The sequence below is a fragment of the Physeter macrocephalus genome, chromosome 10 (genome assembly GCF_002837175.3).
Source record: "Physeter macrocephalus isolate SW-GA chromosome 10, ASM283717v5, whole genome shotgun sequence".
Classification (NCBI taxonomy): domain Eukaryota; kingdom Metazoa; phylum Chordata; class Mammalia; order Artiodactyla; family Physeteridae; genus Physeter; species Physeter macrocephalus.
In genome coordinates this window covers 4,289,479-4,302,716 of record NC_041223.1, presented here as the reverse complement: position 1 = coordinate 4,302,716, position 13,238 = coordinate 4,289,479, and positions in this window count along the sequence as shown.

Genomic DNA, 13,238 nt, shown 5'->3' with positions numbered 1-13,238 from the left:
TATTCTCTATGGCCGCACCCTCCCAGTAAGCTCTGGGTCTCAGCCCTGGTGGAAGCATCTCGTTTCTAGTGCTCTATCAGCCTTAGGCATGGTTACTCCATATGCCTCCTAGTCTTATATTCCTTATTGGGCAAAATCCCCTGTTATTTTAGTTTCCTGTTAATAATTATTTATATTAAGATTTCCATGTTCATATTACTCTATGGTTTTTCTCTCCTTATTGGATCCTAACTAATGCAGAACAAGCATCAGGGAGTGTCCCGTGAGACTGATCATAAAGATGGAATTTCAGAATTGGTTTGGCCATGCTCTGAGGATGAATGCAGAGCTGAACTCTTTGGGAAACGGGAAGCTAGTCGTCCATGGTGCATGCTGGCATCATAATTAATCAAGTTACCACCTAAGGTTAATTGTGATGAAGTGACAGCCGCAGAAAATGCCCTGGGACTCCAAGTGGCTGTTATACTTGACTGTTACGGCAGTAGTGGTGACTATATAAAGAGTGTGGGATGGATTCTTTTGAGTGCACTTGGGCGATCACACATAGAGTATGACAAATTCAGACTTCTAAGCGTCAGCTTGCGTCAAGGTCTGAGAGCCAGAGTTCCCATCACGACCCTGAAAGAATCTCTTATTTATTTTATCCAAATGGTCGATGCTGCTAAAATCAAACACAACATTTAATAGCGTGGGTGGCTGCAGTGCAATAGCAGTTGAATGCAGTCTTGCCGATGTTCTCCTGTGAAAGACCTTTGAGGAAGAATGGGATCCTGCAACTTAGACTAGGAGTACATGTCTGAACCTGATTAAATGGGCAACACTGCATCTTCAAATCACTCTGTCTCTTTTGTCGGTGGAAGAAGTTGGCCCTTTGTTTCTGAAAGCCCTGTGATCACCTCCCCTGGGCAGGTGACTTAAGAGGATGCTACCCAGTAGCACTGCCTCCTAGCAGGTGTTGGGATGGTACAGGTGTTAGGGTAAGTGGGGAGGAAGATAACACTAGGTAAGGCTGAATTCATTGGTGTGGGCACACTTGCAGAATGTTCTGGACACGTCACATTACTCCATTCAGCTGGAGATGCTTCACTGGCACTTGTACTCAACAATGACCTCCATTTGATGAGGCTGGGATGGCCAGAGGTTCCTGGTGTCATATAGAAGAGGGAACCCAAAGGGAGACAGAAATGTTGTGCTGGATTTACGAAATTAGAGCTCAAGCTTGTACTGCTTTAAGAGATAAGCCTTAAATATAAGGGCGCAAAATGGTTGAAAGTTTAAAACTGGAAAATAAAAGATATACTATGCAAACACTAAACAACGTTTAGTTACCCTGCTGTCAGTCACAGTAAGCTTTAAAGCAAGAAGCATCACCAGCAATAAAAAGGATCTTGCAAAATGATGCAATGGTCATTTGACGAGGAAAATATAACCAATATAAAATAAGATTAATTTATGTAATTGTAATGCAGCCTGAAAATAGATAAAGCTAGGAAATTATTGAGTTAAAAGAAGTACACAATTCATAGCAGAAAAAACTTGTGCTCATTAGACATTGATTCGATTGCTTGTATACAGAACATTCCACAGATATTTAATATTATTAACACAAATGATCATTTGTAGAGTCTATATCAAACCAGAAACATTTAAAATTACTGGCATGTGTAACAGTGTTCATTCAGATGTAGAAAACAGAAAGCTATGGCCAGTGACTTAACAAAAGATTTTGTTCACCTCACTTCTTTTTGGTGTCACCACAGTCTAAGGAGTCTGGGTTCACGTTTTTGTTACTTTCTTTGCACTCCCCTGACCCCAAGTCATTGTCACAAAATGGCTGCCTCAGCTCTAAACACTGCTTCTGTGGTCGGTTCAAGAAAAAGAAAAAAGATTCATTAAGATCTGTTTTCTTTGAAAAAAAAGTTAAAGCATTTCTTGAATCCACAGAATATGTTTCCCTTTATAAAGGCTGGTAAGCAAGTATGACTTTTCAGCCTCTATAATGGGACGCAGCAGGGGAGGTGGAGTTAGGAGTAGCTATTCCATTAGAAAATTGATAGCACCAGGTACAGTATATGTGTTTATTTATATGATATTATATTTTCTACCAACGAATTGCACCTAACATACCTACTTATGGAATTTCAAATTGCTGGTAGGTAGGGGCCATGCCATAGAGTTCATTTGTTTTTCTCCAGAACATGTAAAGAAAAAAAAAATCTTCCTACATATTTGATTAACTAATCCTCATTGAGACATTTTCTCACATGACCGAGAACCTAATTAAAGACCTATCAGCCATGCTCTGATCCCAAATGAGTCTACAAAGCCCTAAGAACAACACTGCTTTATGCAGTGAAGTATTCCAGGGGGTGCTGGTACCCAGTCTTGCAGTGCTCAAGCATGGCTATTATCAAAGAACATTTAAACACAGATTTCACAATTAGATGACATCTGAGTTTCATCCCAACACTTAGTTTTTATGAAAAAAAAAGTTTGAATTTTCCCTGGAAAAAGAAAAATGTAATCTGTAGTCTGACACTTTGGCATTCTCATTTTTCAATTATGGAGCCCTGACTTCAAGAAATATAATGTCTTATGTCAAATAAAAAATGGATTCTGACCTTCTATTTTCTGCAGTAGGAAATGGACTGACTGAAGAGAAAATTAAATGTGACATACTTAGGAAGGAAACATGAAAGTTTTACTGAAGTAGGAACATGGTCTGTCTCCAACTTACTACATGACATTGAATTGAGAATTCTTTGGATTCCACCCTCTGTGTGGTGCAGATTTTAATACTGATTGTGTTTCTTCATTAAATATATCAGAAATTTAGCATACTATCAATTTAAGTTATGCATCATAATTACTAGGGATGAATTGTTAGTGTGAGCTAGGCAAGTTCCCACAGTATTAAAATATTCCACAGCTGCCAGTCTTTGCCATCAATAACAGCACAGTCCTTTTTTATTCTGGTTGGTCATCTTCACCCTAGGCTATACGTAGGATACATAGGCAAAGTAGCTCATAATGTCGTCAATCTATTTACTTCAGTTTTATTCATTTATTTATCATGATGCTTGGGACTTTGGAGACGGCTCACAGTGATTCTGAAGATGAGGGTCATGCAGAAGATACCTCTACATTTCACATGAGCAGACTTGGCCTCATGTCATAACATTTTCAGGAGATGGCCCAAGAAAGTTACATTCACGCAAACTGTCTTCCACTTGTGTCCTATTTTGAAATACATATTATTCTACTAGGGTTACTAGTCTGAATGTAATACAATGGAGTTATTTTTTCAATTAATGACCATCTCACTCTTTGATTGCTATATAATTGCTCTTAATAAAGTTATCTGAGTTACTTTCTCCAAAGGTGTTAAGATGTAATTTTTTGTGTGTTACAAGTTCTACTCATCTTGTGTGAAACTCATAGGCATTCAGGGATATCAAGTAATTCAAGATGGAGTCACAGTGGCCAATGTGAACTTCCATATTAGTTGTTTTGAAAGGTTGGATATAGGATGGCCGATCTCAGCATGATAAATCAAGAATGTTACTTTAGATAAGAAATGTGTTTGGGTAACATCCTTGGAAAGACTTTGCTGGAATTGAAAGAGCAACTGATAGAGGCAAGAACCCCTGGGACATAACCCTTATACCTTACTGACAACCTCCTTTGAAATGAGACCACTGAGCCAGGAGACTTGGAGGCTCTTTGCTGGAGGATCCAACTCCAGGCTGGCAAGAGCTGTTCCAGACAGATGCTGCCAGAGGCCCTGTAGGAGTAGAGGATGACTTCCTGCTCGTGCTTGACCTGAGACCTGTTGCTGGACCAGAGATACAGCTTCTGCCAAGAAGTCTCCTTCCTGGACTGCTTGGAGTGGTTTGTTACTACCTATTCTGGTTCTCCAAGTTTGACTAACTTGTGGGCTAATTGTGTGCATTAAACTGAGTAATTCCTGAATCGGATTTTGGCTACATCTCGTACACCTCCAATCCTGGGATTCCTACCTGGCCCCACTGTTGGCCCTGCGACAGAACAAAATCAATGCAGAGCAAAAAACTTGTATCACCAACCTGAAAAGTTCTCAACATATTAGACACCATAAAACAGAGTTATATTTGTAAATGCCTAATGCTTATGTACAATAAATTGCTACAGAGAGTAATACTTTTGTATTGGTTTCCGAACTAAAATAGTAGTTTCCGATGAAAAATATAATTTTTGACTTAGGAATTTCTAGCATTTTCAGACTGTCCTTTCACATTATAGGTAGAACATCACTCTACTTGTTGATTCACTAATGGTTCCTGGTTCCAAAATTCTGCATGTAAACGTCATGCCTGTATTCAAATTTGTGAAGCTAATAAGAAGCTGTGTAGTTCAGGTATTCATCATCTGAAATATTCCAGAGTTAAACCAGAGTCTAAAAGACTAGTGAAAAAATAAAATTTCCTAAGAAGAGGTTTCTAATAAATTCTAAACACAGTGGAATTCCAAGACATGTGGTATAGGGCTTGTAAAAAAGTTAAAGAAATATTAGTAGAGAGTGATTTCAAAGCTGTTTATTTGAGCAGAATAGTCTACATTTATTAGGTATTTATTATTTTTATAGAGGTATAATTGACATATACGTTTCAGGTGTACAATGTAATGATTAAAGATCTGTATATATTATGAAATGATCACCACAATGAGTTTAGTTAACACTTGTCACTACCCATAGTTACAGATTTTTTTTTCTTGTGATAAGGGCTTTTAATATCTACTCTTTAGGCATCTTTCAAATATACAATACAGTATTATTAACTATGGCCACCATTCTGTATATTACATTCCCATGACTTTATTATTTTATAACTTGAAGTTACTATCTTTTAACCCTCTTCGCCTACTTCTCCTACTCTCCATGCCCCTCCTCCTGCAACTACCAATCTGTTATCTGTATCTGTAAGTTTGGTTTTTGTTGTTGTTGTTTTTAATCCCACATATAAGTGAGATCATATAATATTTGTGTTTCTCTCTGACTTATTTCACTTAGTATAATGCCCTCAGGAATCAACCATGTTGTCTCAAATGGTAAAATATCACTCTTTTTTATGGCTGAATAATATTCCATTGATTCCATCTTGTTTATCCATGCATCCATCAATAAACACTTAGGTTGTTTTCCATGTCTTGGCTACTGCGAATAATGCTGCAGTGAACATGGGGGAGCATATATCTTTTTAGTTAGTGTTTCCATTTTCTTCGGATAAATACCCAGAAGTGGAAATGCTGGATCATATTGTAGTTATATTTTTAATTTTTTGAGGAACCTTCAGACTGTTTTCCATAGTGCCTGCACCAATTTACCTTTCCACGAACAATGCACAAGGGCTCTCTTTTCTCCACATCCTCACCAACACTTGTTATGTCTTGATTTTTTGGTAGTCGCCATTCTAGCAGATGTGAGGAAATAGCTCGCTGTGGTTTGATTTGCATTTTCCTGACAATAAATAATGTTGAGCATCTAGTTTATTTACCTTTTGGTCATCTGTATTTCTTCTTTGGAAAAATGTCTATTCAGATCCTTTGCCCATGTTTTAATCGGATTGTTTAGGTTTTTTTGCTATTGCATTGTCTGAGTTCTTTCTATATTTTTGATATTAACCCCTTATTAAATATATGATTTGAAAATATTTTTTCCCATTCAGTAGGTTGCCTTTTCACTTTGTTGGTGATTTCCTTTGCTGTAAAGAAGGTTTTTATTTTGATGTTTTTTAAATTACTTTTTTAAAAGACACTTCTATTCCTCTCAAATATTTGCCTCAAATTTGCTATGAGGTTTAAGCCATGAAAAAAATCCCTTAACTTTAATGTTTCAATATTTATACTTGAAGATGAACAATATTAAATAATGGTCAATGCTTCTGAAACTAATTCGTACTGAAAACTAAAATGACAGAAATGTTACAAATGAAAACACATTCCATATTTATGCAGTGTGCTCTTCAATTTTTCTAGGATTTTGGTATTACAGAGGCATACATAGCTTAAAATAAATAAGATCAGAGTGCACAAGCAACTTAGCTTAGTTTAGTTATTCTATTCTAAACTAATAGAATACTATAATATTTTATTATAAATATTTCATTCAACGGTGCATAATCTTGATATTTACTCCTCTAATGGCTGCATAGTAAGTCATTAATTTGAGTCACTGAATTTTTCTTATTCATTTCTCTTTTGTGAAGATTTTGTTGTTGTTTTTATAAGTAAGAAGATGCCACACAACAAACAACTGTTGACTCTAATTTGCCAAATTCGGTAATCTGTTAAGTGTGTGACACTTATACAGGTAACATCAGTGAGATATTAAGCTGTAAATGTAGATGAGTGCCTAAAATGTGAAAATATTTACAATGTGTCATGTATTTAAGAGTCTGCTATAGTCTGTGCCGCACAATCTTCACTTCTGAGGAAAAACTGCACATACACACATGTTCACATGCAAAAACATCTGGAAGTATGTTAACTAAGCATTAGAGTGGTTATTCCTACAGAGTAGCAAGTTTACCTTTTTTTATTGTATTTTTCTAATATGCCAAGTTTTCTAGATTTTTTATTATATACACTTTTTTAAAGTAAGCTGAACTGTACAACAGAAAAGTTGGCAACTAATGCTGAGGTAAATAATGTTGATGTAAATACAGTGCCCCAAAACTTTTGGAAAACAATATGCTGATGTATAGCAAGAGACATAAAATACTTAACATTTGATCCAGTGATTGTACTGCTGCACATTCATCGTAAGGAAACAATTCAATATGAGCAAAATGGTGTATGAATAAAGGTATTTGTTGATAGAAACTAAATAAGACTTATATTGTCAAAATTAAAGTATTGGCATGAGAAGTTATGACATGTCAGTAAAAAGGAACATTGTGTAGTTAATCACTAGTGCAGTTTGTGGAAATATCACCTACCAAATTTATTTCTGAAAAACAATTTATAAATTTGAGTTAGAAATTTTAATATGTGCATAATCGTTGACCCACCAGACTGATTTGCGGAAATGTACTCATAGCAAAAATAGGCCATTTGCACTAAGATGTTGGTACAAAGGTATTTACAATAAGAAAATTTGTAAACAACTCAAGTGGTGTTTCCATAATATTTTGTAGACTAGACATGGCCTAATTAAAAAAAAGAATCCTTCTTGATCAGTATTTATATTATCTGTTATTTTTTCTCAAATAATAAAAGGGATCATAATATACAACATACATTTCATGAATTTTGGGGGGTAAAATATTTAATTTAGACAGTATTTTCCATATTAGTAGATTGTCATCATTTTGGTAATACATTTTTTTGGCTTTTTAAAATAAATAAATAATTTTTTTTGGTCTTTTTAAATTTTAGGTAACTTCTTTAATCATGCAGGTACTAATATGTTCCCAGCTATACAAGCTCTAACTCTTTTCCCTTGTCATTCACTTATCTTTCATTTATGTTGGCTTCCGTGATATCTAAGTTTCTAATTTGTATGTAAGCAAACCAATTAAACTTTTCTGCTTCTGAGATTTGGGCCGTCTAAAGCCAAACACCCCTATACCGATGTCACAAAAATAGTGTCATTTTTTTTCTAATACATGTATAAATTTAAAGAACATTTATATCTTTTAAACAATAAGAATTAAATTTTGTACGTGATAAAAGAAAGCATCTAATTTTTTAAAGTTGTGGAGAACTGTCTTTTCTCTACTGATTTGAAATGCCACCTTTATCATAGATTAAATACATATGTATATGGATCTATTTCCACACTTATTTTTTCTGTTATTGACCAATATTTTGAGTCAATACCACCGTTATTTTAATAAATTATAGCATATTTTGAGATATACATGTACAAAAATATTTGTAACACGTGTTATTTTTGCTTAAACTTCCTATTCTTTCTTGAATAATTTTTGATAATTTATATTTTTCAACATTTTCAATTCTTTTGTTATACAATATGTGATATTTTCTTACGATTTTCAGTCACCTTTGTGTCTTTTTTTTCTCATTCCTCATGCAATGGGTGTAGCTATATTATCACACTTAAGTTTTTTCTATTGATTATTTTCGGAGGTCCAGTTTATAGATTCATTAATCAGGCTAACTACTGTGTTTTGCATTTAATTAACTTCTTTGATTTTTATTAATTCCTTCACTGTATAATTAAATTTATTATGTTTTTATCTTCATGATTTGAATATATAGTTTGATTATTTTCAATCTTTTTATTTTATAATAAATGCATGTCAAACTGTAAATTTTTCTTTTTAATTTGTAATCAATTATATTATGATATTGTGTTATTTATGACTTTTTGACTTACTGAGACTCCTTGCAGCCTAATACACGATAAATTTTTTATAATTTCCAGGTTTCTTGTAAAATATTTTTATTCTCTGTTTATTGCATACCCTGTATTGTGTGTGTGTGTGTGTGTGTGTGTGTGTGTGTGTGTGTGTGTGTGTGGCAGGGTATGTGTATAACCTCAAGGATACTTATTGTACTATACCAGTACCTCACATTCTTGCTTATTTTTGCCCAATTTATTATTAAATTAGAGGCAATAATTTGTTATTGCCTCTAAGGATAAATAACTGAATATTAATATGCAGCTGTATACTCTCTTCCCTTTCTTCTTTCTCTGCTCTCTTTTCTGCATCTAGAAATACTTCAAGCTTCACTCTGTTACATTTTTTTCCCAAGCTCTAACCTCTCTCCAGCCAACCACCTAACTCAGTTTACACAGCTATGTGGGGAAATGGCTCTGCTGCCTGCTGCCCTTTGCAAGTTCAAGGCCCAAGATCACTGTCCTTGTTGAACTAAATGTGGTTTTTAAAGTAAGTAAACCCAGGTAATTCCCCAAATACTTCCCTCCTCCGTTGGAGCTTTTATTGATTCATCCTTCACTTAGGTCCCCTGGCCTTTACTGTAGCATTTTCCCAAGAATTTTTGGAGCTGTAGCTTCTCAACTTCCATTTGTCCTCCAGCCTGGTTATTTAGCTTTCCATCTTTGCGACATTACTCAGAATTTCTAGTTTGCTAATTATACTCTTTCTTTCTTCCAGGTTTGCAACATATTTTCAATTATTTCAGAAGATTTAGGATAGAAAGTTGTCAAAGTATGTTGAAACATGATATCTTGATAAAATTTACCCTTCAGTCAGATGCCTAAATATTTAAAATTTTAATTATCTGAATCTATTTTCTATATTAGAAACAAGTAAGGTTTAATTTTCTGTATTTTTGATAACTGTCTAGTATAATTTAAATTATTAAAATAACATGCATAAATGCAAGAAAATTGAAATAGAAGACATCGTGATCCTTTTTATGTTGAAAAGGCAATCTTGTTTTCAGGTGTTGAAACTCCAGATGTGATGGCAAAGAAACTCCAACGTATCCACTCCTTTTCTTCAGTTAGCAAAAATATTTTAGGTACCATTTTTGTTGTTATTTCTGACTTCAGGAGTTTGATTTTAACTGGATTTTGGATGGTGAAAGTACAACTCTTATGAGATCATACCACTGAATTAAAATCACAGAGTAATATTAGTTACTCTTAGAACAGAAGATTGTTGAAAATAATTAAAAGTCTTACCTCTAAAGAAAACTGGGGTCCTCCAATAACCTTACAGTTGTTCTGGGCTCTAGAATATACTATGGAAAAAATAGCAAATATTAAGGACACCCAAAAATTCTCCATATCTAAAACATTATCAAATTCCTCCCTGCCTACTGCACTGTCACCATTTTCGTCAAAGCCAGCATCTACTCCAGACTGCTAACTGCAAGATTCTCCTTCCTGGTTTGACCAGGCCACCTCTGCCCCTTTCCAATATATTTTCTACTGATACATTACAGCCAAGATGATCTTTTCAAAACACAAATCTGATTCTGTCATTCAAGGGCATGGAACCCTTCAATGGCTCCTTGAAACCCTCAGGAAAAAGATCACAGTTCTCAAATAGGTGTAAGGCCCTGCCCATCAGCTTTGGGAATGCAACGTCACTTAGCTGCAGCTCTGTGCTTGCCTCTCGAGGTAGCTTGTCCAAGGTACACGGGTTCTGTTTATTGCCCTGAGCATAGCCTTCTATTTCTGCCAATATGACAAGTTTTACTTGGATAAATCTACCCCTTTAAAACCAGATGGATAAATATTTTGAAACAGTTTTCCAATAGCACAAAGTCTGGCAAAATAATGAGTCAAGACAACGGTTTAAGTGAAGGTCGGAGGCCACAGAGGTAGGTGGCACGCTGCAGTTACCTCTACCAGGAGTGCCCCTGCTGCCCTGGGTACATCTGAAGGTAACTTTAACTGTTTTAGAGGGTCATAGCTCATGCTTAGATCCTCAGGATGGGGAGTCTACCGGGCCAGTTCCACTGTTTTGCTTTCTGATGGCGTCCTTTATTTCTGTTTTGCAACACCAGTCACATGCATAATTAAATAATTCGTTGCACAATTACTGAGATATCTCCCTTATCCCATAAGATCAGCTTCCTTGCTTGTTTTATTACCCTACTCCCTTCCCCAGAATTTTTTCTTGCAAATGTAGAATTCCGGTAAGTGGTTGTTGAACAAATGCAAATTGGTGTGGGAATTAATTACTTCACCTCTAAATTCAGTCGGTGGTAATTATCCTTCAAAACTACCCGAAGAAATGTATATCTGGAACTTCATTTATTTTTAGGTTGCCCTACAGTAACTTGATATTTCAATCACAGGTTATCTTGACTAGGGGTCCCACTCATGGCTGGTTTGCCTTGCTTAGATTAGAAAAACAGCATGCACGGAGAAGTGAGTTTTAGGTGCCTTCTTGGCCCAACTCAGAACTCCAGGTACACGTGAGCTGAGATCACTTAAGTGAGATGCTTCAGAAAGAGCAACAGACAGGCAGGGGTTACCTTTCCATGAAAAGAAAGGAAGAGTTCATATGGCATTTTACTAGGGTAGCTCCAAGAAACCCTCTATCTTTTGTAGGTACAGTAATTATACATCAGTCATTAACACTAGGTGCTGCCCCTCCCCCTTCAGGAACATTGCAGCTTCAGTGTTATATGAGTGAGTTTGCTTACAGTGATTCCTGCACAGGGATATTACACTAATGTAAATTTGAGTTCTAAAAATAAAATAAAACCTAGAAACTTGACAAAAGCATCAATTTATTACAAACATTTACTACAAACATTTATCTATGTATCTGTCATAGCTAAAGGTCTGATTATCTGTTATGGCCATGGAAAGGGAATAGCTATGGCTAAATAGGAAATCTCTATCTATGCACGATTACGTTCAAGTCGGGACAGGGTTACAGTTAATTTCCTTATTGTTCTCTGGTGAAAAATCATCCTTTTTTTTGGCTAGAAAATACACTTGGGTGTTCGTGATATTTTAGAAATCCACATAGATCTTCTTTTAATTTAGACAAACATTTTGAACAGATTCTGTATACCTACACTGCGTTATTGTTGATTCAGAAATGAATGAGACCCACTCCTAGTCCTTAAGAAGTTCCTAAATTTGTCTCTTCCACAGATGGTAAATTCCTTTACTTATTCATTCCTTTGATGGTAATCAATCACGGTGTACTCACGATACTCCAGCTTCCCAATATATGAGCATGAAGTCCAAACTCCTTACTGCAGCTCACAAGGTATTTTTCATATAAAGTTTGCTGCTGTCTCTCTTCCACTGCAGCATCTCATCTCTCCAGACATCCTGCAGAATTACGACTTGCTCCTCCCTAACTTGCTACCCACCACTCATGTTGGCCTTTATGTCTCTCAAACAAGTCAACCATGTTTCTGCCTCAATGTCTCCGCCCTTGCCGTTCTCTTCGCACGGAATGCCCTTCTCTGTCACCTGGGCACAGCTTGTTCACTCTCATCATTCAGCTCTTACTGTGATATCGCCTCCTCAGAAAAGCCCTCCCGGAATGACCTGTACCACAGCAATCCAGCCTCTTCCTCCCTGACCTAGTCACACCATCACATTTACCATCATCATTATCACCATCTGGGATCATGTTTTGCCTACTAGCTTCTATTATTATTTTCTGTCATTCTCAACTCAAAGATAAGTTCCAGGAGAGCAGGTTCTACATCTGCTCTGTTCACTGCTCTAGCCACAAAATCCAGAACCGTGCCAGACATATAATAGCTGCTCAATACACATTTGTTGAAGTAACAAGTTAATGTTTTGACCGTGTTTTCCTCTTTCCATTCTGCTAATGATCTAAGTGGGCAGGTTTCCTTAGAAGATTTTAGAGAAAAGAGAACTGCTAAAATATCCCTGCCTATTAGCAACCTCAACATTGCAACAAATGCAGGTTCCCAGGCTACGCTAACTCAAAGCAGGAGTGCTGTGTCTTTGATTTCTCCAGCCTTCTCTAGTCTGGCTCTCAGAAAACACAGGGATACTGCCCATCATTCCCCAGAGTGTGAGAAGCTCCACACACAGCACACAGGTTTGCACCTTTCTTACACTTGGATGCCTTTCTTTATAGGCTGTGAAGGCTGACATTGGTTCCAGGAGAGTAGTGGACACCAGTCCTCATTATTAAGCCTCAGCCTGTCGACCTAAACAATTCTCCTCCCGGTACTGATCCCTGCTTGAAACACACCATAGTGAAAGCATGTTAGGTTTTCTGATACAACCTCTCAATGGTGAGGTTCACAACCCCTGAAAACACCCCCGAGCTGATACCGTGCTCTTGTATGTCGTGGAGTATGGAGTGACACACTGCTGATTCATCTTAGGCTGATTTGAAATGGAGATTATTCTTTGAGATCAGAATATTTGAACATTCTTGGAATCGCCCACGTAGAGTTGCTCCCCTTCCTACCTATTTCACACATTCTGCCTTCTCTGTGATTACAAATGATTCCGATAAACGTTCACTATTTCAGAAATTATAGCCCAAATAAAACATTTTCTGCCACCCATAGGAAAGCAAAGGGCGCTCTTCATTTCTAGGCAGAGCATTTTGTAAATTGGAAACATATCAGTGACAATTATCAAGGAACAGTTTTCAAAATACACTTCTTTCCACAGAGCCTAGCAATTCTTCTTTCAAAAGGACATTAAGCAAAAGCAATGCTCTGAAAATGTCATTTGGAGCATGCAATTTAATTCATTTGTTTTATGATATTTTACAGTTAAGTCATGTAAAAGGCTTCCACTT